This window comes from Mytilus trossulus, unplaced genomic scaffold, assembly GCF_036588685.1.
Source record: "Mytilus trossulus isolate FHL-02 unplaced genomic scaffold, PNRI_Mtr1.1.1.hap1 h1tg000024l__unscaffolded, whole genome shotgun sequence".
Lineage (NCBI taxonomy): Eukaryota > Metazoa > Mollusca > Bivalvia > Mytilida > Mytilidae > Mytilus > Mytilus trossulus.
The window spans coordinates 2,044,126-2,070,916 of NW_026963290.1; positions in this window are offsets into that span (position 1 = coordinate 2,044,126).

A 26,791-nucleotide genomic window follows, 5' to 3' on the forward strand; every position below is an offset into this window, starting at 1 on the left:
GGTTATGGTTCCATTGGTAGTTGTATTGGAGAATATTGTACTAAAATTGTACAAATTCCATTCCGCTTCCGCATTGAACATCCATTCTACAGTTGGAGTAGGGTTAGCAGTTACAGTTATTAATATCTGAAGACTGTTGTGTTCTGTTGCAATGATATGTGAAGAGGAATATGGTCTGGTATTGTCAATAACAGGTTTAACTAAAAGAAAATATTCTTACTTACATTATCATAGTTAAATTGATACGCAGAGGAAAGGAATTTCAGCTGTTTAAAACAGTTCACGAGAGAATAATATCGATCCCTAGATGGTAGTTTAATATTGTCATGTGTTAAATTGTATCAAAGCCTCTTTTATAAAGGGAACAATGAATATAAGTTATTAAAACAATAAATATTCAGATGACCAAACATTCGTCATCAGTCATCATTGTGATGATGTAAATAGATAATTTAGATCTATTCTGATTAAGCTGTAACATTCTGAACAGTTATGCATTGAAAAATCACACTCCACTTGTCTACTCCGAAAATAAATTAGAAAAAAAACAACAACATGTAGTTTAAGGTTTCACTTTGTAAATACATCTGTTTCTCAAAACACGCCTCTTTTGGGGAGATCTTGAATATTTCTAGAAAATTAATTTTGTTTACATACTGGTTCCCAGTTATTCTCTCTGTGTTCCATCTCGCAGAGACATAACTTGGGAATGTTACCAGTTAATTTACATGTGCATATTGTTTACTTTGAAATCTGTGGTAACCTTTCATTCGAGGTAGGGGTAGTTAAGAAAATTAGTGTTAGTTTAAACTCTGAGAAGTTCAGGGCATATAAACGTTGAAAATATGCCGCACAACCCTATATTTTGACCTTTGAACAAATTTCTGGTGCAAATGAACTTTCAATTCTAGGATCAGATTTTTTTCAAAACTTCATAGTAAAAGTGGTACAGTTTTAGCCGTAAAAGGAGTTCCTATGGGAAATTGAATTGTCAATATTTACAGAAATGCAACCTATATAGGGTGAAAAAGGGGAACATTCAGAATTTAATCAAGTTTGCTTTATTTCACAGATTTTAAAGAAATTAACTCAAATATGAAGTTTTATAAATATTTAATGAGGATTGATCGATTCCTGGGCCTTAAATATAATAAGTCAGCAAAAATTTACAGTTTACAGTATGCATAGGTCATTTAAAGTCCTGGATACAAAATTAATTCATGATATTTGCATATTTGTAAGTTTAATTGTTGAGAAGTGCTTATATTTACTGTTCGTAGACATTGAAACTCATAGATCCTTCCGGAATATTATTTATGGGGTGTTTGTGTCCTTTCGATAACCCAAAAGTAAGCTTCTTCACCTAAACCGTTTTTTTATCACCACGGCATAATAAATACAAGCTAGAAAAACAAAAATATCTCAACAAAACTTACAATAGTGTGTTCTATCCTAAATATGTACTAAATATTCCAAATTGCTAGAAACAGCAGAATGATTTAGGAAATTTGAGGCCCAACGGACAAAAAACAGAGAAAAATTGCCTACCCCCTGGGCCATAAACAAATAATTTAAGTTGTATAAAATACTATGATTTTAAAGTTCTTTATAATAGAAAACAACAACTATGCTTGGAATTTGTACAAAAATCAGATGTTAGGTGTTATCTCTATAACATTTTAAGTAAATGTATATCTCAGACTGGTATCTGCATACATACAACTATTGCAAATATGGCTTTGTTTTTTACACTTCTAGTATATTTATTAGCTAGATTGTGTCAGATTTATGGTTACAGATGATACTGTTGTTGCAAGAATTCTAAATTGACCATTTGAGGCAGAAAATGTGTACTTTAATTGACAAAAAGGCATACAGTAAGATGTGAACTGGAGACAGAGGCTGGATTGGATACTTTATATAATCTTGAATGTTGTAATGATTGACTGCTAAACATTACATTTATAGTATTCTGATAAGCTTTCAATATGTTATCAAAACAGTTTTAACAGGTTCTTGGTATTTTTTATCGAGTATTTGTCGAGTACATATTGAGAATGAGTTAAGACTGTTTCAGACTGGTCGAGCAATAGTTTTTAGATTTAGAGTCTAGTAATAACCAGTAACATTCAGACCAATTTAGACTGGTCGAGTAAAAATCAGTACAGTTGAGCACAGATATAAGCTATTACAGCCTTTTACTTTTTTCTTTGTGAAAAATTCTTTAAATCCTAGCCACCTTCAAATCAGTTTTAAAATGTTGAATCTCCATATTGCCATGCCTGAACAATTAAATATTTAATTAGCGCATAAGAATATTGCAGACAGGAACACGTGAGCGTGCTTTACTCGGTCAATTAGACGTCATATACCTGTCTTACTGTTCTTCAAACAACGATACAGGCACGCGGAATTTGTTGATTACTATCAATGACCGGATCATCATGTAGTGACAACGCCGCGTCAGTAGGATTTTATAACGCAACGTCTTTTACGAGAAACTTGTATAGCCGCTACGTCAACTGCTTATCAAATTGCTGAAAGCTATTGTACATACAGATCCAAAAACATGTCTGACCGAATTGGTTTAACATTTCTGACATTACATTTGGCATTATTTACACAAGCAGCCATTGATGTCGACAGTGACACCTCCACTGAGGAGGGGTAAACTAGGGTTTCAGTGTATACAACATGATTTAAAATGGCGTAAACAATTCAACTTTTGAAATGCATTTGAGGTAATGAATGAAATTGTTGATATTCATTCATTTCTTTAGCAAAAGTTGCATACTTTTAAATGAAAATTGAAGAGAATAGTCAAGTGCTGCGTTTCTAAAGTCGATCAGTATATATTAATGTTTTTCAAAGATCGATACAATTAATAATATGTTTATCATGTATACTTTTTATGAACAGTTATCTGTGCATACTAGAGAGAACTCAATAATATGTGATACAATAGAAAGTTTTGCTTGTATACAATATGTATCATGACGCCATGAACCGTTGAAAACAACCTTCCCTCAATTGGTTATCGGATTGAAATTAAAGAATAAAAATTTAACTCTTTATTTTATTTTATAAAAGACGACTACGTTAGCATATAATATTTGTATACACATGTTTATACTGTCTTTACAAGGTTAATGCAACTTAAGATTTTTTTTTCAATTTATATGTTTACCTAATTAATGAAACAAATTTAATTGACACTTGGTACAGTGTTATTACGCAAATGCATATCTTAAGGACTAGTTCAGAGCACCTGACTCTTCGTCTGGTCTGATAAAATTTTTACTAGACTTTAATTGTCCTTAAAAATCATGCTGTGGTTTTGTTAGATCAATTTCTATATGTATCCATCTGGTGAGTAAAGATCTGTGCTAAGTGTCTTTTTTGTTTGTTGGGATGTACAAGTACCCGGTCACGTCCACTCGTTTGTTTTTTTTTTAGATGTGTCAATCGGATGAGTAAAGCCTTTTTCAACGGCTTTTTAAAGTTAGTTCTTATATTGTACTGCTACACCACTGTCCCAAGTAATTGGAGGGATGGGATCCTGTGCAAATGATTTAACCCGCCTCATTCTGTATGTATGTGCCTGTCCCAAGTAAGGAGACTGTTATTCGGTAGTTGGCGTTTGTTGCTGTGCTACATATTTGTTGTAGTTCATTTTGTTGTACACATATAAAGCCGTTAATTTTCTCGTTTTATACTTGTAATTCCAGGGCTTGTTTGTTCTTAAATGAGAAGCGTAGAGTGACCTTTAAATGTTTATTTCTGTGAAAGGAGTAGGTTCAGTAAGACCCCTTTTTGGCCCCCAAATATAGCAGTTTTACAAAATTGTGAAAATGTCACCATTTAGTTATGTATCGAAAAGTAGCATGCTTCTGCTACGTAAATTTGGACTATTTTTGACAATACAATGCACATATATCGGGTACTAGCATCATGAAGTCATGATAAAATACTGTAATCTTCACAACTTTAGCATTTTAGTTAGATTTTAGACGGTTTCCGTCTGAAATGAAAGTGGCCGCATTCGTGTTCTTTCATAATATTGAAATGTAAGTTGTATTTGATTATAATACATAACATATAAAAAGATTGAGGTTGAACACGGATGTGGCCACTTTCAATTTTGACAAAATAAATCTGAAAAGTTAGTTTTTTTGGGATATTTGGTAGATTTTTCATATTTTAGCTTGAATCGGAGCGTTTTTAATGACTTAATCAGTTAAAATCTGTCACATAAACTAATTGAATCAATTGAAATAGACACTTAATTGTTTAAAAGGGTTTACAATCTTTCGTTAGATGAACCTGAAATTGAGGCTTAATTTGGCCCTTACCGGACCTACTCCTTTGGTCTCTTGTGAAGAGCTGTCTCATTGTCTCATTGACAATCCTACCACATCGTTTTGTTTTATATCGAACATTTAAATTATGTCAATTTTATTTGGAATGCAGTTATATTGATTGATTATGCAATTAATTTGTCTTTAACGCCATGTTCAACACATTTTTTTTATTTTGTGGCGCTTATTTTTTTTTATTTCTAGAAGCAAGGGTTTTCGGAGGGAACTATTGCCTTTCGTTAGGAAAACTAACCACTCTAGTAATTTAAGATTAGAGTAAAATAGCCATGCAGAAGTTCGATGCTTACACCGCTAGATCGTCGATCCCTAAAATGCATTGGTTACGTCTGCTGTTGTTAACTTGTGTACATGTTATACAAAAAAGTATAATCACAAAAGTACTGAACTTGTTATAACTGCACTTATCTATATCTTTTTTATAAAGTGTATTTGGTTGTCATTGAAATCTTATAAAAACGAACGACAATTGACTGAGATGACTTAGACAAGCAAAAACAAATTAATTTTGTTGAAGTGAAGGACGAATGAGATGACAACCCAGTAGTCAGCACTTTTTGTGCTGACATGAATTGTCATTGATATGGTTATATTTATAAGTTCACTGTTTACAAATTTTAGAATTTTTTGAAATACTAAGGCTTTTCTACCTCATGCATAGATTACCTTAGCTGTATTTGGCAAAACTTTTAGGAGTTATGGTCCTCAATGCTCTTCAACTTCGTACTTTATTTGGCCTTTTTAACCTTGTTGGATTTGAGCGTCACTGATGAGTCTTTTGTAGACGAAACGCGCGTCTGGCGTATATACTAAATTTAGTCCTGGTATCTATGATGAGTTCATTTACAACCACTGGGTCGATGCCACTGCTGGTGGAGATTTATTTCCCCGAGGGTATCACAAGCCTAGTAGTCACCACTTTTTGTGTTGACATGAATTGTCATTGATATGGTTATATTTATAAATTTGCTGTTTACAATTTTTTGAATTTTTTGAAATAATAAGACTTTTCTACCTCAGGCATAGATTACCTAAACTGTATTTGGCAAAACTTTTAGGAATTTTGGTCCTCAATGCTCTTCAACTTCGTACTTGTTTTGGCCTTTTTAACTTTTTGGGATTCGAGCGTCACTGATGAGTCTTTTGTAGACGAAACGCGCGTCTGGCGTTAATACTAAATTTAGTCTTGATATCTATAATGAGTTTATTCACAATAGATGATACTTTTCCGAAATTTCAGATTAGAGTAAAAAAAAGTGTTCAAACAAATCAAAACCGATTTTTGTTTTTTTAAATACGATCATTATGAATTTACCATATCGTTTAAACTTACATTGTACGTTTACGTAGAACGTCTTCTGAGATGTTACATTCATTGCAGCCAGTCCTGACGGTGCAATAGTGTTCATTACATAACAAGAGTAGTTTCCACTTGATGTTCTATTTATTTTGTTGAATCTAAGTACGAAACCATCATATCTGAAGTTTGGATCATTTTGACTGGTCCACCAAACAAGTTTAGCTTTAGGATTTGCATCAAATATAGGAGACACTGTGAGGTTGTTTCCTTCTTTAATGTCATGTTGTTTGGTAATATTTGAAATACGTGGAGGATCTGTACAAAAATATTCCAATTTTTTTTAATGCCCATTTCTCCGTCATATATATACAAAGTTTATTCGAACATATCATTTGTTCCCAAACGTGTTTCGTCTCTTTTCAGCTGAAAATTTGCACCTATCTTATATTTTAGACAGACATGTATTGCCTTTCTGGTTGTATGTCGTTAAAAAACACAAGACACGCGTATAGTGTATTACGAAGGATTTGTTTTCATTATGAACATTAGACCCTTAAAGCGATACAAAAATACAATATTCACTCAAACCGCTAGACAGAGTGCAAATATCTATAATACTCAAATAACGAGGTCCAATTTGTCAGCGGTCATGCGGTAAAAACGACAAATCAAGGAATTCAATTTTATATATAGTCATTATAGGACACTGGTGTTTATTAAAAATGACACCACTCCAGATCCTTTTGTTTTCCACATACTAGTAATTAATATCGCCAATAATTAACAAGTTCCGGGTCGAATTCGATACCGATACCAATAGTATATTCACCTGTTACCTATTACCTTATCTGTTCGTTCCGCATCTGATAGTCGCACCACCAAACGGTGTATTTCGGATTTTGCTATATACACGGGTCATAATCACAGGGTTGACACTACTACCTACTAAATTCCATCATTGTCAAATTGTTCTCTTTTGTAGTATTTTAATCAGTAAGATTTTCTAAGATGACAATACGAATAGAATAAAACCTGGATTTGAATAAGGCGTATAGATACAGTTTTCAATTGGTTAGCGGGCATAACATAAAGCGCGAATAAAAGAATTCAACTTTATTTATAACTTATATAGGACAATGCTGTTGATTAAAAAAATACTCCATTCCAGGACCTTTTGTTTTCCAAATAATTTATATTACCAATAATTGATAAATTCCAGGTCGACGGGTTCAAACAGAAATATTTTGAAAGCATAGAAAACTGTGAATCTTATAATCGGCATGACTTTATCAGATGCTAATCCCAATACAAAAATAAGGCTATACATAGTTATGTACTTACATTCAGTCACGGACCCGCGATATCACGGGTTTGTTCTAGTACATTATAATAAGGACAGCGTTTTTATTAAGAGCGGATTTTAAACTAAAAGATTGTTTACCTTAAACAAATGATGTTAGCCCGATAATCTTAGTATGACCATTGCTCAATGTTTTATCGATATTGTCAACATTGCAAAGTCTACTGTATCGTGTCATCATTTTGTTTACATTGTATCGTATCTTTAACATTGTTTACATGGTAGACATTGCGATGTTGACAATAGTGAGTCAAGATCGTGTTTACATTGGTTTACAAGTCTATATCTTTTTGTTTACAACATACACATCACGTGTTTATATTGAATACCAAGTCTTAACCGTTATTTTGTAACCGTTCACATAAAAAAAAAAACATAGCGATTTTAACAATTGATATTCAATATCGTGTTTATACTGAAAATTGAGTCTTTACCTATGTTGTTTAACCCTTCATATTGTCAACACTGCCACGATGACATTATCGTGTCAACATAGTGTTTATACTGTTTACCAAGTCATTGTATTTGTTTTATCATTGTTCTCATTGTCAACATTGAGATATGGACAATATCGTGTCAACATCTCTTATATTGTTTTCCAAGCCGATACCACTGTGACTACATCGTTGTTAACAATATTGTGTCGACATCGTGTTTAAATGGTGTGTCGATAATCATCGTAATCATCGTCAACATTTCATAGTTCCGGGTCGAGTCCAATACCGATACCAATAGTATATTCACCTGTTACCTATTACCTTATCTGTACGTTCCGCATCTGACAGGCGCACCAACAAGCGGTGTATTCAGGATTTATATGCTATATACACGGGTCATAATCACAGGGTTGACACTACTAAATTGTCAAATTGTTACCTATTGTAGTATTCAATCAGTAAGACTTTCTAAGATAACAATACAAATAATAAAAATATGGACTAAAAATAAGGCGTATGGGTACAGTTTTCAATTTGTTAGCGGGCATGACGTAAAACAGCGATTCAAAGAAATCAACTTTATTTATAACTAATATAGGACAATGCTGTTGATTAAAAAATATTCCATTCCAGGACCTTTTGTTTTCCAAATAATTAATATTACCAATAATTGATAAGTTCCAGTTCGACGGGTTCAAACAGACAGATTTGAAAGCAGAGAAAACTGTGTATCTTATAATCGGCATGACTTTATCAGATGACAATACTAATACTAAAATACGGCTTGTGCATAGTTATATACTTTAATTAAGTCACGGACCACGATATCACGGGTGTGTTCTAGTACTTTTAATTTTTTCACCCAGTATACTAACATTGACCACGAGAAATTTTAAAATTGTTTGTATAATCATCGAACGACAAAAATATGTGACGTATAAAATGTTCTGACGTCAGACACGCGAATCAATATATGTGTTTGTAGATAGATGTTTTTGTGTTCTGTTAAATTGTCCCTTTTAAAATTGATACACGATGATGACTGCTGTACCCATATTTCGACTATTTTATTTATTATGTCTGTGTAGTTCACGCATCACTGTAAATATAACGAAATTTGATGAGACTGTCATCAAAGTGAGAGGTTTAGCGCTTTAAAACCAGGTTTAATCCACTATTTTTTTACATGCTTGTACCAAGTCAGGAATATAACAGTTCTTGTCCATTCGTTTTTTTATGTGTTTTGTCATTTGATTTTGCCATGTGATTATGGACTTTACGATTTGATTTTCCTCTGGGTTAAGTATTTTTGAGATTTAACTTTTTATGGTATGTATAAGTATGAATGAATGTAACATAAAACTCTTTTTATATAGATTAGACCGTTGGCCAAGAGAGTTAAAAATTATTGATAAAACGGTTTAATAAAATTCCGCATATTGATTATACATGCGTGTCCTTTTCTGCATTTAAAATGCGGAAGGACATGCTGTCATTTTGTATCATATAAAAAAAAATCCCCATATAATTTAAAAATGAAATTTCACTAATTGAGTGGACACAATTATGAACAAAAAGTATTACTGGAAATTTGGAAAAAAAAATACCAAAAAGTCTATAGTTTTTTATGCTTTCATTACGCTCAAAGATATCAATTCTTTGTATTTCAATTTGGTGGTAACAACTAAACACGGTGACGTTTATTGGGAAGCAGCGATCTGGCGGGGCACTCCATTTGATTTTATATTGAATCGTACTTTTCATGTGTGTAGAGTATGCTTTAGAATGTACACGACATTAATTTCGATTTGTCTGTAAAACTAAATAAATGACTTACAATGTACATTGATCTGTTTTGTTGATATCGCAGACGTGCCAGCAATATTCGTAGCAGAGCAAGAGTACTGACTACTTTGTGACGTGTTAACAGGTACTATTGTAATATTCTGAGTATTCGAGATACCACTTGTACTGTTCCACTCGAATGTAACAGGAGCATCAGGGTTTGCTTCATCAATTACACATGTCAAAACAACATTCGGATGGTCTTCGTATACGATATATGGATTATATCTTGGTTCAATGTGGACATATGGAGCATCTGAAAAATTAAAGACTTTGGTTTGTTATTTGGTATTATTTTTCTTTAAAAACCGAGAACAATACACTTAAAATAGAAAGTACAAACTTTAAGGCTTTTAATCGTGATAACAGTAACTACAATTGAGAATGGAAATGGGAATTGTGTCAAAGAGACAACAACCCGACCAAAAAAGATCGGACAACTGTAGAAGGCTACCAATGGATTTCGAATGCAGTGAGGTATGCTTCAGCGGGTCCCTTAACAAAAATGTAAACCAGTTCAGTGATAATGGACGTCATACTAAACTCAGAAATATATAAAAGAAACTAAAATTAAAAATCATACAAGACTAACAGAAGACAGTGGTTTTTGAAATCTCAATTCTCCCCCTATACAATGTTCCTCTAGCCAATGTAGAAAAAAAACACACAGCAATACGCACAGTAAAACTCAGTTCAAAAGAGGTCCCAGTCCGATGTCAGAATAGGTAAAAGAAAGTAAACAAAATGACAATGACAATGATACAATAGTTAACAAAGGACTACTAGCAGTTCCTGAAATGCCAGATCCAGACCTCAATTAAACTGATTGAAAGATTATGTCTTCATCATAAGAATAACAAGCAAAACCCCTTCCGTTAGGGTTTTAGTATCATACCATCATAAAATATATCAGAAGAACATAATCCGTATCATGCCAACATCTGATTTTAGAATACAATTATTATACGCAAATCAATAATAAAGCCAAAATATGCAATGTTTTATGACCTGGCAACGGTATCGTAACTATATCTCTTCTTAAGGTGGTACCCAACACTTTCACTAACATAAATTTGGCTCGTTTAATTGTCATTAAATTTTGTAAAAAGTATTGACTTTGACACTAAAACCAAAATATAAAAATATAATTGTTTTTGAACCAACCGTTTTGTCAGAAAAATTACACTGGTTATATAGCAATTTGACAAACACCAATTTTGATCATTGAGAAGCTTATTATTCTCTTATCAACACAACGTAATTAAAACGTTAAGCTGATATTACAGAGTTATCTCCCTGTAGTGTTAGGTACCACCTTAAAAAGTCTGTTTAAATGTTTTTATTAGATTTTGAGGTGAATGCCGACATTTTTTTTAGCTTTGTAAAGAATATTGTCATACAATTGGATGTGAAATACCTAAACGTATAAGATATCTGCATGTTGAATTATATTTACGAACGTTGTCCTTGTACCGATGTACTAGTTTGTGATATCGAAAAACCTGGTGCAATAATTTTTTCGTAATACATAAATTGCTCTCTTAAATATGATACATTGTAAAACACACAAGCAAATCGTACGGGTTGAGATATATAAACACCAAAAGATGGTGACAAGGGAACGTCGCCATCTAAAAATAAATAATTAACGATAGGAAATAAAAAATTATCTCTTTTATCTTAAATTTTGGTTTTAAGCTTCCCGTTAATGATATCATCGGTATACTACTGTTACCATTATAGATATCAAGATCGAGGAAAGGGCAGTGTTCATTGTTAGTATACGCTTTATTTGCAATTAGTTCAAAATGATAACTTTCTTTAGTATTCATACTGCAGTCGTCATTATTGAGAGCCAATATATCATCCAAATATCTAAAAGTATTGTTAATTATACCCCCGCTTTGAAAAAAGGGGGTAAACTGTTTTACCTCTGTCTGTCCGTCAATCAGTCCGTCCGTCCCATGAATATTTTTCGTCACACTTTTCTAAGGAACTACAATACAAGGATTTATGAAATTTAGTTTCAGGGTTTATATGAGTCTGCCATACCGTCTGATGCGTTTGCAGATTCATCACTTGACAAATTCCTGTTTACCGAATACTTGTATGATTTTACACATGATAACCAAGTTGGAAATTTTCGACACATTTTTCTCAGGAACTACAATACAAGAATTTCTGAAATTTAGTTTCAGGATTTATACAAGTCAGTTATTCCGTGTGATGCGTTTTCAGATTCATCACTCAACAACGTCCTGTTAACTGAACTCTTTAATATCTATACACTATTAGAATTATCCACTTGGGGCTTGGGTGTCATCAGTGAGCAGTAGCTCGCAGTTTCACTTGTTTGTTTTGTATCCGATGTTGTCTTGATGGGTCTTTGTTGATTTTAGTCATAAATTGTAACTCAACAATACAGAAACAGGTCCGTAATAAGTGGTGCACAGTTAGTCCTCATTGGAATTCCGATAATTTGACGATATACTGAATCTCTGAAGCGAACAAAAATGTTATCTAGTAAATATTCAAGGGCAAATATAGTTTCAAAACATGTCCAATTGACATAGTTCTTTTGTTTGTTGTTACTAAAAAATTACCTTAAAGAGTTTGAACATATGTTTTCGCATTCTGACTTTTAAAATGCTGATTTAATTAGGTACTATGTGAATTTTTCTTAATAAGAATTTGAGGCAAAGTAGTATATAGAGAAGAAAAATCAAAACTTTAAACAGATTTAAATCACCAATGTAAGCATGCATTTTTTCCAGTACTTCCAACAAATTTTTTACACTCCAAAAGTATTTTTTCCACTAATTTCAAATGCCTTATTTGAACAATTTTTTGTTATCAGGTTTATGATTGTACAAAGTGTACTAGTAAGTAGAATATACAATTTAGTAGTAGAACAATGGCTTGAAGATAAAATAAATATATATGTGTAAGGTGTTTTGGGTAGCTTCGGAAGCAAGTACAAAGTTGGAACTTTCATTGTATTTGGTTCTGCTTGTAAAGAAGTAGCTAAATAGTTATCAAAGGTATCAGGATTAATATTTTATACGCCAGACGCGCGTTTCGTCTTCATAAGACTCATCAGTGACGCTCAGGTCAACATAGTTATTAAGCAAAAAAAGTACAAAGTTGAAGAGCATTGATGACCCGAAATTCCAAAAAAGTTGTGCCAAATAGTGTATGTTAGTTACAGATGTCGTTTTCAGTTGGAATGTTCGTGAATTTGTGATTTCCTTTTCAAGAACCTCAATGTAAAATTTACGTCAAATAATATTGATTTTATTAGCAGCTTTATCAGCCGGGACAAAAACAAATTCCTTGGCGAGTTCTTTTAGTTTATGTTTGATACCAGAAATAGGATTTTGATGGTTGTTGTTAAGAGTAAAATGTTCTTCCAAATGTTGTAAACATATATCAACTATGCTCATTACTGAATTAAAAAAAGGTCCAAAGATTTCTTGTCAGCTTTTTCTCGTTCCATTCCATTTCAAACAGTTAGTACGGAGTGAGTCGTGGATAATACTATGACACTAATTCCAATTAATAATTGACGGAGAAGGAGGGAGCGATATTTAGGTCCTAATTAACTAAGGAATGATCACAACTCTCGATCATAATGTTAAGGTCTCCTGTTATAACATGGAAACTTTGGCCATACATGTATTCAAAATTACCGCAATTACATGACGTAGTTGTAGTGTCACTGTTATTTTTATCTTTACAGTTTAGTTCACTTTAGAACATATACAAGGTGTTGTGACCATCCGATGGATTGCCATTTAGACAATACAATTTTTTTTAGATTATTGTTATGCAGATAAAACAGGAAATTAGTGTGCAAATCACATTGTACACAAACATAAATATAACTAGATTTGGAATTGCCAGCAATAACGGATGGCACCCTTCCCGAATTGCCAGGACAACGGCAGCCATTTTTGAAATTCCAAAGTCAAAGAGCACATCAGCACATACCATTCACCATTTTTGTAAAGTTTTAGAAAGATCGGAGCATTTTGAAAATTTTGAAATTTTTCACATTTTACCCGTTTCCATGGCAACGGCAGCCATCTTGACCATTCCAAAGTCAGAGGGACAACTTCACATGCTGGTCAACATTATAGCATAGTTCCATCAACTTTGGTCCATTCAATTCCGAGAACTGCTCCGGACAAAAAATAGTGGAAGAAAAATAATAATAACTAGATTTGCCATTGCAAGCAATAGCGGATGGCACCCTTCCCCTATTGCCAGGTGAGCGGTAGCCATGGTAACAGCGGCCATTTTGGAAATTGCAAACTCAAAAGTCAAGTCTACATTAGCTGAGCTACATTTGTTATAAGTTTCAATAAATTTGAAGCATTTTGAAGTTTTTCGTATTTTTGCTGTTTCCATGGTAACGGCGGCCATTTTGAATATTCCAAAGTCAAACCCCCGCTGCAATTTTTTCCCTCCACAATCATATACCATTTAATGTCTCTAGAATAAATTTAACATTGATGTTCTAGAATGTTCTGTGAAAGTTCAAAGTTTTGACCATTTTGCATTGTTTCCATGGTAACAACAGCGATTTTGGAAATTCCAACGCCAAATTCCACATCTTCCAATGTTGCTCATCGTTACTGTGAAGTTTCATTAAGTTTGGAACATTTTGAGATTTTTGAATTTTTTGGAGTAGTTTCCATGGCAACATAGTAGTTCCAATGAGTGCCAAAATCATCCAACACCTGTATATAGTGGCCACCTACATTGTATTAAAATATAATGATTCTGAGTTAAATAGTATCCAAATAGTTCACCAAAACAAAAAACTGGATTTTTTCACATTTGTTCTGTTTCCATGGTAACGGCGGCCATTTTTTACCATTCCAATGTCTCTTGCACAACTTAACATGGCGGTTTATATTATGGTATAGTTCCATCAACATTGGTATGACCAGTTCTGAGAAATAGTATGGACAAAATGTGTGGAAGAATAAAAATAATAACTAGAATTGCCATTGCAAGCAATAGCGGATGTCACCCTGGTCCGCCAATTGCCCCTAAACAGCAGCCATTTTTGAAGTTTTCCATCAGTGAATGCAGATGTATGAATGACAACAGATATTTCTGTTGTTTTTATAGCGTTAAGTTCGCATTTCAAATTTTGTACAAATATGCTGTTTCCATGGCAACGGCGGCCATTTTGAAAATTCAAAAGTCAAATGCCACATCTTTGAAAGGTGTTAAACTTTTTTTTAAAGTTTCATAAAGTTTTGAGCATTTTGATTTTTTTGCCGTGTTTCCATGGTAACGGCAGCCATTTTGGAAATTCCAACTTCAAAATGCAACTCTGCACTTGTCAATTACCATTCCTGTAAAGTTTCATCCAGTTTGCAGCATTTTGATTATTTTGAAATTTTTGAAATTTCTGCTGTTTCCATGGCAATAGCAGCTATTTTGAAAATTCCGAGTACTGTTGGTAACTTAGGGCACCACTGCCAACATTTACATAAACTTTCAAGAGGTTGCCTCTTATAACGAAAGATTTAGAATTTTGATTTTTTTTTATATTTTTGCAGTTTCCATGGTAACGGCGGCCATTTTTTACCATTCCAATGTCCCTTGCACAACTTAACATGGCGGTTCATATTATGGTACAGTTCCATCAACATTGGTCTGACCAATTCTGAGAAATAGTCTGGACAAAAAGTGTGGAATAATAATAATAATAAAAATAAAAACTATAAATAAAAAAAAGAATCGTACAATAACAATATGTCACCCGACCTCCGTCAGGGTGACATAACTAGAATTGCCATTGCAAGCAATAGCGGATGTCACCCTGGTCCGCCAATTGCCACTAAGTGACAGCCATCACAAAATTTCTAAACATTTGATAAACATTTTCACTTCATGATTCTTCATTCTGCTAATTTTCAAAAAGTTTAAAGCTTTTTTATTTTTTTTATTTTTGAACTGTTTCTATGGCAACGGCCGCCATTTTGAAAATTCCAAAGTCATACTGCTGCTTCATATTGTGCTCCCCATAAAATTATACCATCATATAACATTTAATGGCTGTAGAACACTTATGTTCTGGAATGTTCCATTTTGATGTTTGAACTGTTTCTATGGCAACGGCGGCCATTTTGGAAATTCCAAAGATGAATTGCAAGTCTTTGCATGCCAAGTAACATTTCCACAAAATTTCATTCATTTCTGAAGACTTTCTGATTTTTCACATTATTCCTGTTTCCATGACAACGGCAGCCATCTTGGAAATGCCAACCCCCGATTGCACATCTGCACATGGGGGTTAACATTATGGTACACTTCCATCTTCATTGGTCCATGCAATTCCGAGAAATAGTCTGGACAAAAAAGTGTGGAATAATAAAGAAAAGAAAAAGAATCGTACAATAACAATATGTCACCCGACCTCCGTCAGGGTGACATAATAATAAAAAGAAAAAAAAGAAACGAACAATAACAATATGTCACCCCAACTCCGTTGAGGGTGCCATAACAAGTAATCCTGTGTTAGGATGCTAACACAAAAGTCACCAAAACGGACCCCACATCATTGTTCTGCGGTATCATTGATGCCAAATAATGTGTGTGTAAAGTTTAATTCAATATGAAGAATTACATTTTTTTGGACATTTTTGCTGTTTCCATGGCAACGGCGGCCATTTTGAAAATTTCAAACTCAAAATTAAAGTCTACACAAGTTAGGCAACATTTGTTATAAGTTTCATTAAATTTGAAGCATTTTGATTTTTTTAATATTTTTGCTGTTTCCATGGTAACGGCGGCCATTTTGAAAATTCCAAACTCAAAAGTCAATTCTACACAAGTTAGTCAACATTAGTTATAAGTTTCATTAAATTTGAAGCATTTTGAAGTTTTTCATATTTTTGCTGTTTCCATGGTAACGGCGGCCATTTTGAATATTCCAAAGAGAAAGTGCTGCTGCAAATTGTTCTCTCCATAATTATATACCATCATATACCATTAAATGTGTCTAGAATAAATTAAACTTTGATGTTCTGGAATGTTCCATGAAAATTCACCCCCCTAAAATTATGCCAGGAGACCCCCTACTGAAATAAAAAAAGTTCCATGTTGAAGCAGACATGTGTCTCTTAATATTCATAGAAGTAATCATTATTCCATCTACTCTACATACAGTAGGAAATTTAAGAAATGTAAAAAAAAAATGACCCCACCCATCTTTGAGCCCCCCTAATTATGCCAAGATGACACCCTGGTATCACCGACATTGGGTTCTGCAACCCCCATGATGCAAACCCATACCCAGAAAAAATATAAAGTTTCCATCCTCTACTGCTTCCCAGAAAATGGTACGACAGTTTAAGGGGTCAGAAAGAGAAGAATAAGAATAATAACTAGAATTGCTATTGCAAGCAATAGCGGATGTCACCCTTTCCCCCATTGACACTAAGCGGCAGCCATTTAAAAAAAGTTTAACAGTGAATGCACCAATATACATGGCTATACGTCTTTCTGTAAATTTTCAGCTCATTTTGAGCATTTTAAAACAAATCTCATTTCGGCGTTTCCATGGCAACGGCAGCCATTTTGAAAATTTCAAAGTCAAAAGTCTCATCTATACATGCCAGTTAACAATAATATTAAGTTTCATTAAGTTTGGAGGATTTTGAAAATATTTGACATTTGTGCAGTTTCCATGGCAACGGTAGCCATTTTGGAAATTCCAACTTCAAAAGTCTCATCCAGACTTGCCAGTCAACAAACATATAAAGTTTCATCGATTTTGAAGCATTTTGAAATATTTGAAATATTTGATCCTGTATTCATGGTAACATAGTAGTTCCAATGATTGTCAAAATCATTCAAAACCTGTATATAGTGGACAACTACCTTGTATACAAATTTTATGATTTTAAGTTCAAGCATATCAAAGTTATAAACCAATCCCAGATGTTTTTGGAGCATTTTGACCTTTTTGCATTGTTTCCATGGTAACGGCAGCCATTTTGGAAATTCCAACGCCAAATTCCTTATTTATCAAAGTTGCTCATCGTTATGCTAAAGTTTCAAAATAATTGGAGCATTTTCATATTTTTGAAATTTTTGGTGTAGTTTCCATGGCAACATAGTAGTTCCAATGATTGCCAAAATCATCGAAAACTAGTATATGGCCGGCACCTACATTGTATCAAAATATAATGATTCTGAGTTTAAGCATCTCCAAATTATTCACCAAAAACAAAAACTGGAATTTTTCACAATTGTTCTGTTTCCATGGTAACGGCAGCCATTTTTTAGTTCCAAAGTGTTAAAGTCAAAAGAAAAATCAGGATTCCTTGTTATAGTGCACCATCATTTAGATTGGTTCCTTTAGCTCTGAGAAAGCGGGAGGACAAAATTAGGTGGAAGAAAAAAAATAATAATTAAACTGTCAATTGTTCTTGAACAATTGAGAGGTCTTTCCTTTTATAATGTAAAATACATGTTTCAATAGACGTAAAATGTAGTGAAAAGCTTTAAAACACACTGAAAATCCTTTAAATAAGGTCAAGAACACATAATTTGCTATCTGGGACATGACCTTGAACTTTGACCTTTTGACCTTTGTCAAGGTCATCAGTCCCCAATGTCATTGCTGAAGACCCCTTAGGTCTAGGACCTTTGGTTATATAGTAAAAGCTGATTTTGTCTTTTCAGAAACCTAAATCAGGCTTTATGCCCCTTAAAAAAAGGTCAAATCTCTTCGGTCAAAATGTAACAAAGTTGCGCCGTACTGACCCAAACATTTTCCACTCTTTAAAACTTCTGTAAGTAAAATGGTTTCTGAGATTATCCCATAACAAGGTGTTAGGTCAAAGGTCAAGGTCAACATACAAATTTGACCTTGAGGTATTTTACAAAGATACATGAATTGATGATGAATGGTGAAGATCCTAGGTGTCTACGACTTACGGTTTCTGAGTTTTGGTGGTCAACCGACTCCGGTTAATTTTCATAGGGGCATAACCCTACCAATGAGTCGTTGAATCTTTTCGATCCAAATGTAACGAAGAACCGGGGTCTGGTCCTGAACAAATTTCACCCTTTGTTTTTTTTCTACCTATTACGGTTACGGTGTTGGAACGATAACAAGGTTTTTGGGTTTCGGAGGGATTACTCCGAACCGACAAAATATTTCGACTAACAGGGTGAGTTCCAGATAGGTATTCATGACACCGATACAAAGTGTGAACATGAAAGTGACACGCCTTACGGTTAACGCGGCTAAATTTGTCAAAGTTTGGCGGAAAAAGAATAATAATAATAATTAAACTGTCAATTGTTCTTGAACAATTGAGAGGTCTTTCCTTTTGTAATGTAAAATACATGTTCGAACAGACATATAATGTATTGAAAAGGTCAAGGTCAACCTTAAAAAGCTCGAAAACACACTAAAAATCCTTTATATAAGGTTAAAAACACTAAATTCGCTATCTGGGACATGACCTTGACCTTTGACCTTTTGACCTTTGTCAAGGTCATTAGTCCCCAATGTCATTGCTGAAGACCCCATGGGTCTAGGATCTTTGATTATATAGTAAAAGCTGATTTTGTCTTTCCAGAAACCTAAAACAGGGGTTATGCCCCTTAAAAAATGGTCAAATCTCTTTGGTCAAAATGTAACAAAGTTGCGCCATAATGACCCAAACATTTTCCACTATTTAAAACTTCTGTAAGTATTAAGGTTACTGAGTTGTATTGATAACAAGGTGTTAGGTCAAAGGTCAAGGTCAACATACAAATTTGACCTTGAGGTATTTTGCAAAGATACATGAATTGATGATGAATGGTGAAGATCCTAGGTGTCTACGACTTACGGTTTCTGAGTTTTGGTGGTCAACCGACACCGGTTAATTTTCATAGGGGCATAACCCTACCAATGAGTCGTTGAATCTTTTCGATCCAAATGTAACGAAGAACCGGGGTCTGGTCCTGAACAAATTTCACCCTTCATTTTTTTTCTACCTATTACGGTTACGGTGTTGGAACGATAACAAGGTTTTTGGGTTTCGGAGGGATTACTCCGAACCGACAAAATATTTCGACTAACAGGGTGAGTTCCAGATAGGTATTCATGACACCGATACAAAGTGTAAACATGAAAGCGACACGTCTTACGGTTAACGCGGCTAAATTTGTCAAAGTTTGGCGGAAAAAGAATAATAATAATAATAATAAACAGAAGAAATACAGTAAGGTCTTTCCCTTTTGTAAAAGGAAAGACCTTAATAATAGGGAAAAAGAAACAGAGGAAAAGCAATATGTCACCCGACATTGTCGATCGGGTGACATAATAATAAGAAACGATACAAAAACAATAAGTCCCCAAAACTCCGTTTTGGTGACTTAACTAGAATTGCCATTGCAAGCAATAGCGGATGTCACCCTGGTCCGCCAATTGCCACTAAGTGACAGCCATCACAAAATTTCTAAACATTTGATAAACATTTTCACTTCATGATTCTTCATTCTGCTAATTTTCAAAAAGTTTAAAGCTTTTTTATTTTTTTTATTTTTGAACTGTTTCTATGGCAACGGCCGCCATTTTGAAAATTCCAAAGTCATACTGCTGCTTCATATTGTGCTCCCCATAAAATTATACCATCATATAACATTTAATGGCTGTAGAACACTTATGTTCTGGAATGTTCCATTTTGATGTTTGAACTGTTTCTATGGCAACGGCGGCCATTTTGGAAATTCCAAAGATGAATTGCAAGTCTTTGCATGCCAAGTAACATTTCCACAAAATTTCATTCATTTCTGAAGACTTTCTGATTTTTCACATTATTCCTGTTTCCATGACAACGGCAGCCATCTTGGAAATGCCAACCCCCGATTGCACATCTGCACATGGGGGTTAACATTATGGTACACTTCCATCTTCATTGGTCCATGCAATTCCGAGAAATAGTCTGGACAAAAAAGTGTGGAATAATAAAGAAAAGAAAAAGAATCGTACAATAACAATATGTCACCCGACCTCCGTCAGGGTGACATAAAAATAAAAACAAAAAGAAACATAGAATAACAATATGTCACCCCAACTCCGTTGAGGGTGCCATAATGAGTTATATATTACCCTTTTATGACGAAATGATAGGTGCATTTTCGATCTGTTTCTATTAGTTTGTCAGTGAGTTCTAAAAACTGTTCAATAATATTTTCATCTTATATTTCGAAGTAATGATTAATACTGATTTTCACTATAATATTATTTCAGTCGTGCAAGCAAGAGTGACTGGGGTGTGTGTATTTTTTTTTCAATCTCTTTGATTATATTAGATAAGGTTCCTTTTTATACTCTTGTTTTATAAAGAATTCGTTGTCTCCAGCATATACAACTACGTACAAATTAATGCAACATTAAAGAATGACTACTATGATGCCCAGTACGTATCCGTATTTATCTCACTTAATAATTTATATAACATTAATATATATAGTAGTCAGATTAAAGTCTGAAACGGTCATTTTGGTCTGATCAAGTCTTGATCGACTTAATTTACCGCAAGAGAAAAACGTTACGACTTTTCAGATTTTAAGACACTGTTCAGATATGTTGTGTTTAGTCCGTTAAGTCATGTCAAGTTAATCAAGATGGAAGGCTCTAGCGTTAAATCAAGTCTGTTAAGACTGTTTTGGACAAATTTAGACCAATCATAAAAAGTAACGTTCAAAACTTTCAGATCGGGTTAAGATCCGTTTAGTGTGATGATATTAGGAGTTACGCACCTTCATGTGGAGGATACATTGTATTATAAATGCTAGAATAAAAAAAATATTTTAAATTGTTAAACATAAAATCATTCGTTGACTTTTTATTTCTGTTGGACTTTTTTTAAGGGATAAGGGAATTAATGAAATATACATACAGTTTTGTTAGCTTGTTTTGTTGGGAAAATAAATTATTCGCCAATAACTGTTTCTGATTTTATTTAATTTTTTATTTTCTGGTGTTAATTTATTTATTTATCTACTCATTATTTAAAAAAAAGAATTGCAAATTTCAAACGTAACACTAACAAAAGAGTGACAACAATATCTAATAAATTTCATACGTCCAAATCACGTTTCTGGATTTTACTTCTTCAGGAACGATCAACGCAAAATACAAATATTCTATATCATTTATATAGTTAATTTCGTTATCCTCTTTAGGCCGCATCAGGGAACCGTGTCTCCGTTTGAACTAAGCTTCTGAAACTGTTCTTAGGCCGTGAAGTGAGAGTGTTAAAACTATGAATAACATACCATCGGAAAGAAATGGTTGTCGATGGGGTTTTACAGAATAGAGAATGATGGGCTATAAATATGAATAATAGAGAAAATGGAACAAAAAAATAAAGAATCGAGAATAATAAAGTGCTTGAATATAAAGAATTGATAATAATAGACAAAAAGTATAAAGAATAGAAGAAAAGGAACGGCCTAAACATTAAAGAATACAAAAATGAAGGACCCCCTCCAGATCCTCATATAGATTAAAACAATAACACCTAATGTTAAGTTCAGCATCGAGTATATGTCTTAGTCATCTGTTTGTAAATGCGCTTATCCTTCCTTTCATTTGAATAAAAAAACTTATTTAATATAATTATGTATTAAATTGTTTGTTCAGATTGCACTATTATAAATAATTATTCTTCGTCTTCTTCCTCTAAACTGTAAAAGTAACGTATATATGCGTTAATATTCGGTCTATTAAGATTTATTTCAATGGCACGTGTCAATAATCTAAAGGTAATAAAATCAACGATCAAAATAACGTGGCAATTACAAAGGTTATTACACAGTTATATCATACGTTCACCCGTAATGGTATTATACATGTACCTCCGTATATGTGTAGTATAAGGTTCTAAATCATTTTTGTATAGCTTCTTTTTAACACTATTGACGACATTGTTCAAACTACATGCACAAATCACAAAACCGCAAATTAAGTATAGTTACAAAGATATACGATATTGAAAATGTATTTTTTTTTATCTATCGTGTATTTGTAACTCTAGGTATTTACCTAAAATGTATTAAATATGAAAAAGATTAGATTTTTTTTCAAATATTTGCCAACAAAAACATTTTCAGAAAAAAAATTCCATATAATAACGTTTTGTCCTTTAATTCTATTTTTTGGGGTCCTTAAAAGTACCGCAAAAGACCCCCTTAGTGCACTTAGAACAAAAAAATACACTAAGGACCTGATGGAATGATACAATTGACACAAAGGACATTGCATAAATATATAAGTCAACGTTTTAAAAATAAATAATTTCAAATTTTATAATCATATCTTAATTAGTAATTAGAAAGTTATTTAATATTTTATCGACACGCGCCACACTCAGTTGATTGTAATCTATAGAGATTCTTGTTCGTTCAACCTTGAATCGTTTTGAATGGGTAGAATCAATTTGCGCCAATTGCAGTTTTGAAAAGATATTAATTGCGCCACTCTCTTTTATTTTGATGGTATTAATTGCGCCAATAAATGAAATGAGATTGCGCCACATTCATCTGTAAATATTTTCACCTATAAATTGTTTAGTAATAGAATTTTTCACGAGTCAAGATGTCTGATATACCATTCAAGAAAATAGAGTCTGATAGAGGAACACCGGTCATCATTGTTGAAGAACACAAATTCCGTCAGGCATTTGTAAAGAAAAATGAAGAAATAAGGTGGAGATGTACAGTTAAGTCGTGTCGTGCTAGGTTATTCACAGATGAATCGTGTACAATTAAAAGATCACTATCAAATTATATTTGTAAATTGTAAAAGATTAAGAATATTTTTATATCTGTACTAAATAATCTGCAATAAAATAAAACATATTTCTCTCTGTCTGAATTCAATCATTAGCAAATTTTCATACTTTTTTTTTTATCTATTTGAAAATGACGAAGAATTCTCCTTAAACTGTGAATTAAACAGACAGACTAACTTTAAAGGACAAAATACAAACGTGTGCTACCAGCCCAGGAAATGAGTTTCTATAAAGTAAATAATCTTAGCGGTCATCGATGTGTAATTTTTGACACTGGACATATTTGTGGACCAATGCAATACAAATAATGTATACTATCAATCAAAATTAAATACTTTTGAATGTAACAATGTGCTACAAATTCATTTGATTCACTGAATTTTTATATTTTTGTTTTATCTGAATGAAAATGTTATAAACTGCTTCCGGTTAATATAAATAAGAAAATGTGGGATGTGTGCCAATGAAATAACTCGCCATCAAGTCACATGGTATAATTTAATTAGAGGTCAAATGCACGGCCTCAACACGGAGTTTGGTCCCCATTGAACAGCAAGCTATGACATGTATAACGGTCCCTAAAATGACAAGTGTAAAACAATTATAATGGAAAACAAAAGTCTAATCTATAAGTACGCTCATTTCGCTACGTTATTTTATAGCTATTTGGTCAATTCCGAAATAGCAAGTAAGCGTCTCACTGTTTTGTAAAATGAGTAGTAACACTGGTGCCTAAAAAAATCTGACACGAAACTGAAATATAAACGGTACATTAGATTTTATCAATCTTGTCTTAACTAACTTTGTTTGATATTTTTTCTATGATATGATTTACTCCTGTATTTCGTGCTAAAAAAAATGACGATAAAAAAAAATTCAAGGGAGTTATCGACATCGGTCTTTATATGTATATCATGTATTTAATGGTCAATATAAACTGTCAATTAAATTTTTATTGTTGTTGCATTTATTTAAAAAAATAATAATGTTTTATTTGTAAATGTAATAATTTTACCCGGTTTAACCTTAATACATTTTATATAAAAGATAAAACTTCATTCATCATACCTCAACGAATGGGTAATTATTAAGTTAGTTCACTATGATCATCCGTTCGGTTGACAGCTTAAATAATCCGTTTATTAAAATGTAAATAACTTTCACCAATCATCTGTCATCTGTGTAAAATTTTAAAATATAAAGTAAATTATAAACTTAAAATATACCTTTCTTGACCAAATATAGATAAGAACTATTAGTGCGGTGACAGAAGTGTAAAAAGTCGTCTAGATCGCGAGTTTAATCTCCCCAAATAACAACACGGCTAAAAATTGTCTTAAACTAAAGACAAATATGTCTTCTTTGTTTTTTGCCCTGTCGTCAAAATTTCGAACGGTCACATTTTTTAAAAAGTCGTTTTAATGACTAGTAGTATATTGGAGAATTTCAACCCCCCTTTTTGAAAATGAAAAATTGTTTATGCTTGCTTACATTGAAATAGTTTTTCCTGAAGCTATTTTTATATGTCAAAACATTCTATTCGGTATTTTATTTTCTTCTAATCTTTAAAATTTGCGAAGTTTAGACTGTTTAGAAATGAGATAATTTTAATTGCAATTTAGACACAAACTTTAGTTTCTTCTTCATAGTAGTAATACAGATTATCCCATTATATTCTAAGCATATAGTAATTCATAAAACTAACAAGTGATAAAAATTTCGGAACCAAAATATGAAAAAAACCTTAAGAAATGAATGGAATAAGAATGAGAAAAATACTTCAATTTCAACACGGAACTTAATCACTTGCCTTCCGCCACATTTTGTGTATTAGTCAATAATTTACTCTCAACTGATATATGGATTTACTACCTTTTTCGCTATTATATACACAAATTTTCATTACTGTGCACTGATATATGCCACATACGTTGTTTGCATATGTTTATATTCTATGTTTTTTTGTTATAAAACATCAAATATACTTTGTCAGAAAAGTCTTGACGGATAGATTTAGTAAATATTCCGTGATATATTAAGTCCGTTGCAAATTGCTCCATTAAGTCCAAAGAAAAGACAAAAGTCGTTAAATTTTATGCAGTGCTTAAAAAAATCGACTGAAATTTTGAGTCAGTTTACCAGTATAGGGAAGTCGATTTTCGTATCTGCATTGAATAAAAGATTGGATGAGGTGAACATCAAGATATTTCATGCGATAGCTGTTAATTTGAAGAACTCTGTGCAGGCAGTTTCATGCTACAAAAGTAAAACAAGTAAAAATATTGGTCCCCCATTAGAGCGAGGAAGCTTCTAATCTCTGAAATTTAATGACGACATACAATTATCGGACTATTGTTTCGGGTATTTGTACGCGTTCTCGAATTCAACCGTTCAACTAGAGCCGTTATATTTTTTTTGCAACAAAACATTTCATAAAGATACAAACGTTTGAATCAGATGAGCGTATTAAGAATGTTTTATCCGTGTCAGATGAAGGTTAAAGTTAAAACAGTTTCCCGTCCATCTTTTAAACTTCAAGCACTCTGTCATTTTGATTGCATTACAAATTATTTGATAAAAACGAAAAAAATAAATCCAAACCCGTGGGAGCAGATATCTGAGATCAGGATACTGCTTTTACTAATTTCATTTTGGCTATTGAAAACAATTTAATGGTAATTCCCATGACATAGTTACTTGATAAATATAGATCTTTCCTTCCGGCTGATTCTAATTTAAAATATTCTACTTGTAAAATGCAGTCTAAACTCATTTCGGCTGTTGTCTGCTCTATGGTCAGGTTAACCCCGCCACATTATTTATGTATGTGTCTGTCCCAAGTCAGGAGCCTGTAATTCGGTGGTTGTCGTTTGTTACATATTTGTTTTTCGTTCATTTTTTTTTTTACATAAATAAAGCTGTTAGTTTTCTCGTTTGAATTGTTTTACATTGTCGTATCGGGGCCTTTTAAAGCTGACTATGCGGTATGGGCTTTGCTCATTGTTGAAGGCCGTACGGTGACCTATGGTTGTTAATGTTTGTGTCTTTTTTGTCTTTTGTGGATAGTTGTCTCATTGGCAATCATACCACATCTTCCTTTTTATATTGTTTTCGCATTGACACATTCACCATTTCCTTTCTCAATTTTATGATTTGATTTTTAGAGAAATTCAGTTGTCAAACAACTTCAACAAGTTCAGGGCAAATATAACATAATATTTAGTAGCAAAAATACTATTTGAGATGCCATATCAGCTGCTATTCAATTGAAAACTGACCTCGAAACCTCAATGTCAACTGTAATAGATACAAATCACGGACATATATTTCATTCCGCTGCAAGGATACTTAGAAAAGACATCGAAACTCTACAGAAGAATACCCAACTTCGGATGATTGTCTCTTCCTTCTTCAATTCAGTCATTGCCTTCGTATTTATTGCAATTCATTTTATGGTTACTCGATGAAACTGCATACAGCCAATAGATATAGGAAGATGTGGTGTGAGTGCCAATGAGACAACTCTCCATCCAAATAACAATTTAAAAATTAAACCATTATAGGTTAAAGTACGGCCTTCAACACGGAGCCTTGGCTCACACCGAACAACAAGCTATAAAGGGCCCCAAAATTACTAGTGTAAAACCATT